Source organism: Lissotriton helveticus, chromosome 1_1 (genome assembly GCF_964261635.1).
Source record: "Lissotriton helveticus chromosome 1_1, aLisHel1.1, whole genome shotgun sequence".
In the NCBI taxonomy this organism is placed as follows: domain Eukaryota; kingdom Metazoa; phylum Chordata; class Amphibia; order Caudata; family Salamandridae; genus Lissotriton; species Lissotriton helveticus.
The window spans coordinates 1,622,227,535-1,622,234,773 of record NC_136057.1 but is presented as its reverse complement, the minus strand read 5'-3'; positions in this window follow the sequence as shown (position 1 = coordinate 1,622,234,773).

The following is a 7,239-nucleotide window of genomic DNA, read 5'->3' as shown; positions in this document are numbered from 1 at the left end:
GAGACAACTCCGCAACAGGAGTATAAGAAAAAGTTAAGGTCTAGTAAAATAAGTCAGCCAGTTTGATTGTCTAAGTCCTCCCCTAGGTGAAACGGTTAGACCGGTTTCTGACATGTATAAAATAGACCCCCATAGTGAGAGAGTTAGTCAAAACTCAATCCGATGTATCGTTTTTCTAAGTTTCATATTATTTCTCAGCATTATGATTTCCTGCACCAGTTATGCATTTTACTTGTATTTTCTAGTTTCTCATGTAAATAAGTCTTCTAATGTTACAGTAGAGCACACGTTTAGTGATCTGCCTCCTCATGAACTCTCTTATCGCCTCGCTATGCGTAACAATTCTTTTATCCGCATGTTACATTATTCACACCAGACCAGCAATACCACTAATTGTTGGGTGTGTGGTCGACTCCCCCCTTTCCAGACACCGAAGGGAGTTCTGCCACTCTTTCCTTATCCATTTTCTCATAATGGTTCGTGTGGAGCATGGTCCACGTTAACGTCATCCTCAACAGATATGTCTTTCCTTAACAGTACATGTTTCCCAGACAAGCAAGGTCTTCCCCACAGAACAGGGTTAGATCTAGAGAATGAAGTTTACAACTTAGGTAATTATTCTTCGAATTTTATGGTCCTGAATGTTCAGTCTGATACTACTCCAGACTTACCTGCTATTTCAGTACTACCAGTCAAAGGCGAATTATGTGTCCGAAATAATGGTTCCGTACATGTAGGACATAGCGATTGTACTACTATTGTCAAGTATAGTGACAGTGGGAAATCTAATTTCAAAGCTTCACGTCATTCTTATTTTATTTGTGGTCAAACCGCATATGTTCGTCTGTCCCTCGATTGGGAGGGAACCTGTTACATTGCCTTCCTACTGCCACCAGTTTTCCTAGCCCCATCTGATTATCATAGAAACACACATCTAGTACACCTTAGACATAGAAGGGAGATTGAGTCCCCAATTGTCGATTATACTGAAACTGCTCTAGAACAGTATACAGATTTCAATAAAGGTTTCTTCTTCTTTATAGGACCTATCCAGAATAGCAAGCTAATCCGTAGGTTAACAAGAACCCTTGAAGCTGTAGTAAATGAGACTGCCTCTGCTCTAGGTAACTTAACCGAAGAGCAATCTGCTATGAGATTTGTCGTGCTCCAGAATCGTCTCGTCCTTGACGTCATACTGGCCGATAGGGGCGGGGCCTGTAGAGTCATCGGATCTAGTTGCTGCATTTTCATTCCAAATAACGCGCCGTCTGTTTATTCAGCTATAACCAGACTCCATAAAATTGCCCATCTGTTACACCAAGATCCAGGCACCTGGACATGGTCCGGTTGGTTCTGGAATATAATTTCCGCCTGGGGATGGAAAGTATTGTCATTTCTGGGTATTGCAGTAGCGATCATATTCAGTTGCTGCCTCTGTATACAATGTGGCCCTGCGATTTGCGGCATTTGTGCTACCTCTTGTATTCCTAGTCCCAAGCCCCGTTCTAAATCCCGTTCCAAGAAAATTCGAGACGAGCAAATGATACTGTATGAAATGATAGATGGTATCATGAATATTGATGTTTCCTGATGGAAACGTAGTGACAAGGAGGGAATGTGGAAAAGTAAATTTTGCCATGTTCTGTGTCCCTACGCGTCCTCCATCATATGTTATGTGTGCATGATTAAATATGCATATGTATCCCCCATGTTTGATTAAAGACGCAATTACAGTTGTGTCCATCTCTAGTATGTCAGTTTCCAGTTCTCGTGAAAGCTACGAGTATCAGGCCTATTTAAAGTTACGTTGCCACGTTTCTCAGTGTGCACGTTATTCCATTGTAAAGTCCCCGTTTCTAGGCCTCAAAAGGGCCCGGACACCAGATTCAGCTCCTGTCTCCTGAAGCCCTCGCTGAGGAGCGATACAGCCCCCACCTGTATCCCTGACCCTTCACTTACTTCCTGCCTCACAGTGCCCGGTTCAGCCTGGCTCTGCCTCTGAGTCTGCCAAGAGTATGTTATGATTCTAGTTATCAGTCCAGCCCTCCTTCTCTGCATTCCTAAGCTACTGAACCGCATCAATAGTTTCCGTCATTGTCTAGTCTTTACGTCTCCATGTAAGAGAAATACTGTATTAATGGTCATTTAATATTCTTCATCACGCACTACATGTAGAATAATGCATGCTCCAGTCTTAGAATCAAGTTAGCCTTTCCCCTCCTGACTTCTAGTTTATATCAACATGTTCTCTAAACATCAGATACTAGATACTGTTTAGGTACATGTCGCCCCGACTCTCCAGACTTCAGTCTCTGCTCCTAGTACAGAGTTCATAGCCCCCAGCATCTCCTAGTAACACGTCATTGCCAGCTTGCGCGCACCACCAGGTTAGAGGTCCCGGCTCCTTAGGTAGCCCCCTCCATGTTTCCGCCCCATTCATGACATATTCTGTTACGTTTGCATCACATGTCTATGTATACGCCCTGTTACACCCACTTTCACCCTTATCTTTCGCGACTGCTACGCGTCATGCCTACTGCTCCACCCACTGCTCCGCCTATCATATGTACTGTAATGCAACTGTTTTACTATATATGCTTGTGTATTGTTATTAAATGTTACGCCAGTCCTTTCCCCAGAGCGCGCTCATCCCAGATCCAGCCCCGGCAGCTGCCGGGCCCTGCCATCCTATTCCTATGCAGGTTGTCCTGTTCCTGTCCTTTATGCTGTAATAAACCTGCAAAACTCCTACTACCTCGAATCTTGACTCTTATTTATTGAGCTATCTGTTATTCATTTATCCATTCAAAAATAGAGGTATTATTTATTTATTTACCACAAGGTGGCACAATTCCCCCATGTCATAGGGTGTGTTGACTGCACGCATGTCCCCATCTGTTCTCCATCAGCCACCGAATACATATTCCGCAACCGGAAGTCATATCATTCTATCAATGTGCAGGTGGTGTGCAATGCCAAGTACATCATTACGGACCTTGTAGCCCAATTCCCCGGGAGCACATACGACGCCTACATATTCCGTCACTGTGGCCTCCACAAGCGCCTGATCAACGGTGAATTCGGAGAGGGATACCTACTAGGTACATATAGATGCATCATCGAACTCTCCATCCACTCCATCCCCACATGTATATTTTCATTCATGCTGATTACCATTCTCTCCCCATCCTGCAGGTGACAGCGCATACGCATTGCGTGAATATCTCCTCACTCCCTATCTCAACCCAGCTACACCGCAAGAGCAGCGCTACAACAGAGCACACATCAGCACAAGGAATGTGGTTGATCGTACATTCGGCATCCTCAAGAGCCGCTTTCGAATACTGCACAAGACTGGAGGCGCCTTGCAGTACGACCCAGTGACCTGCTGCCAGATCATTGCTGTGTGTGCCATCCTGCACAACATCGCCACACGCAGGGGGATACCCATAGAGGTGGACGGAGAGGATGAAATACGTGCACAGCAACCCCCCCACCCCCAACACCGACAGGCGCATGTGCCCAACACAGCTGAAGGGCAAAGGAGGCGGACATACATCACACGGAATCATTTCTGAGACAGGTAAGAGAGTGACTTGACAACAGGATCAGATTTGCAAGGGTTTAATGGGCATGGACACCTGACTGGTGCAGAAATACGTAACACAAACATGCTGCTGCTGCAGTTAAAGTCAAACTATAATTGTCCCTTCTCAGAACACGTATTGCGTGCGGCACTTTAGTCTGGCCATGGTTACGTCACCAAGGACAGTGTGACTTTGCCACATGTTCACTTCCGTTTGCCTCGTACCCCCAGTCTCTTGTCCTGTGACTCCTCGGCTTCTACACGATAGGAGTCAGTGGCAGTTGCATTGCGGCCACTGCGCCTCCTCCCGCTGGTCTCCGACAGGGAGACGCTGCTGACACTGGAGGCTGCCTCACTCCCCTCTTCCGCTCCCAGACTGCTGACACTGGCTGACCCAGGCTGCAGTTGCTCCACTGCAGTGGTCACCCTCTCAAGGGCCTTTGCCACATCCCCACAATAATGACCTAGGTCCACTTGCAGGGACACGGACCTGCGGGACAGCACAGCCGTGCTGTTGCACAGCTTATTAATGGCCTTGTTAGTTGTATTCACTGCCAGCATGATCTGCCTGTGACGCCGGCGCTCACTCTGTTGGCCTGCGACTACTGCACGTGTCAGTTCTTGCAGGCAAAGCTTGATTTAATTGTTGCCGGCAGCTACGGCAGTGGTGTGCTCACGCACAGCGTCAGTCATGTTGCCGAGGGGCATATTATCAAGGGGTTTTATCTCCGCTTTTTTGGCTTTAAAAGCCAAGAAAGCGGAGATAAAATTATCTCCCTATTACCAAGCTGTCGCTAACACCAGTTAGCGACAGCTAATAGGAGATAGCGACCATCATGGGCCCCACTTTGCATGTCAGTGATATTTATCACTAATGACATGCAAAGTGGGCGTGCCAAGATGTTAGCGACTGGAAACAGTCGCTAACATCGCTATCTCCTATTACCAACTTTTGGAGATATTCGCGCTAAGCGCGAATATCTCCAAAAGCTAACACCTGCCCTGAGCAGTTCTTAGCCATGTTATCCAATGGGAGGTGGATAACATGGCTAAGAGCATTTGCTCGATAATGCATGAATATCGCTGACTTTTCAGCGATATTCATGCATTGCGGCCGTTTTTTATCGCATTTGCGATAAACCTTGCTAATAGCAAGGTTTATCTGCGATAAAAATCGCCGATTTGCGGCGATAATTTTTGTCTCTAAACAAGTTAGAGACAAAAATTATCGCTAGTTGTTGGTAATATGCCCCCTAGTTTGTTGCAAAGTTTGGTCATGGAGAGTTTCATGGCACCCATGTGTCTCCCCTGCAGGCGCTGGACACGCAGCATCCGGGTCTCCACAACTCCGTACCCTTCGGACAGATCGACTGGTCTTGCAGCAGCCCGACCCGGGGGCACAGCCCTCTGCCCGATGCGCTGTTGTGCTGCAGTTTGGCTGGTTGGAGTGACGACAGCCTGGCGTGGAACATTTGGGTGTGCTGAACTGTGATCTGACTCCATCACGGGCAGGGAGGGAACATCTGCTCTGCGGCTCTGCGGAGTGGCCCGCACTGGTGGTGGTGGTGGTGGTGGTGTCTTGGACCGCGAGGCTGGTGGTGGTGGTGGTGGTGTCTTGGACCGCGAGGATGGTGGTGGTGGTGGTGGTGGTGTCTTGGACCGCGAGGATGGTGGTGGTGGTGGTGGTGTCTTGGACCGCAGGGATGGTGGAGGTGTTGTCCGCCGTGGTGGTGAAGGGGAGGACATGGCTTCAGCTCCCTGTGAGCACTCCGCATCTGACAACACTGGCGTCTCTGAGATGACGAGGCGGGCACTGTCGTCAGAATCGATGGGGGATGCATCTGTGTGTGAAACAGTGCATAGTTATTATCATGGTATAGTATGTGACAATAGCTGTGGCATCTCACAATAAATCACTTTTTCTGACTGACATTTTGCCCTTTGCTGCTGTATTCATCTCTGGGCTCTGGCATGCACCCATTAATGTATTGACTACAACTCCCATGGTGCAACACAGTGGTGAGGGTATGTGTTTAGGGCAACACTACATGTGCACTGGGTCTGGCATGGGGGATTGGGCAGGGACTTAGTACACGCTGCATTGTTACGCTGCCATGCTTCTTACCTTGTCCTCCTTCCGCAGCACCAGAGGTGTCCAGACGTGTGACCCCCACAACAGCTTCCGGTTCTATGGTGGACTCCACTAGATCCTCCAGGGCTGTGTTAGGCGTCACATTGGATGTGCCCCCTCCTGTGCCAGCAGCATCCTTGACCCTCTGCGCTATCTTCTCCTTGGCCCTCTTACGCAGGTCATGCCAGCGTTTTTTTAAGTCGTCGATGCTGCGGTGGGTGACTCCGCAGGCATTTACTTTGTCCTTGATGCGCAGCCACATCTTTCGTTTTTCTGCCTCTGGCACCTTCAGCGACAACTTCCCAAACAGTCGGTCATTGTTGCTGGTCACACACTCTATTAGGATTTCCAGCTCCTTATCAGAAAACTTGCGTTTTCGCTTTCGGGGTGTGTCCTTTCCCTGCTGGGGGGCCTCCTTCTCCATCTTGTCCTGCTTGCCTTGTCCTGGTTGCTACTGGTTCTGTCAGGGTCCTCAGCTCCTGTGCTCTGCCTCCTCCTCTGTGCTACTCCGAACACTGAATGCAGCGTGGCTGTCCTACTTCCTGGTTGTGATGTCATCGGCCTGCTTCCGAGGCGTCGCGTAAATTTCCCATTTTCGCTATTACCGAATTCGCAAATACCGGATTCACTAATACCGAATCGGTATTAGCTAACTCGGTATTTGCTACTCTGGCTGTCGTACTTTCGCAATTTAATAGCGATTATTACCGATTCGGTAATTTTTACCGATTAGTTTGATGCATCGCGGTTTGCATGTCCTTAATAGCAATTCCTTATTTTTCGCTATTACCGACATGTATTACCGATTGCTGATGCATATGCCCGTAAGTCCCTAGATTTACAGAGACTATCAGCTAGAGGGCCACGTGGTGGGAGGGTGCTTGAGATTCTTAACATCTATGTCAGAGGTACCAGGGGTGGCACGTCTACACTGTCCCTTACGGGCGTTGACGACGTGCTTAGATCCTGTGGAGTTGACTCGTTTGTCATGCTCGTCGGGGACTTCAACTGCACCTTCGAACCCCTGGCAGTGGAAGATATACTGGGCACCCAGGAGGATGATGTTAGGAGAGGTATCCCCCCCTTTCTTTGTCACCAATTAAAAAATGGACCCAAAGTGCCATTGATCTAAATGCCCTTTGCTTGGAACATGGTGTAAGGGCAGTAAATGGCAGGACAAAGTCAGATCCTAGCGGGGCACACACGTTCAACAGGGTAGGTCATTCCTCTAGAATTGACTATATCCTGTTGAACCACAAACTTTGGAGCCATATGTTGGATATGGTGGTCCTCCCCTCCACAGATAGTGACCATAACCCCTTATCTTTGTCACTATCTCCCTTATGGACGGTTGGGACTAATGAACAAACTTCCCATGATTGGAAATTGTCGCGTGAAGTTTGCCCTTCAAATTGTGGGAGACGGTTAAAATGGAGGAACATTGTTGGCAATGAGGGTAAGATTGTAGAAGTAAGATCAACCATGGCCAATGTTCTGTCCAGTCTGGAACTTGACCAAATTA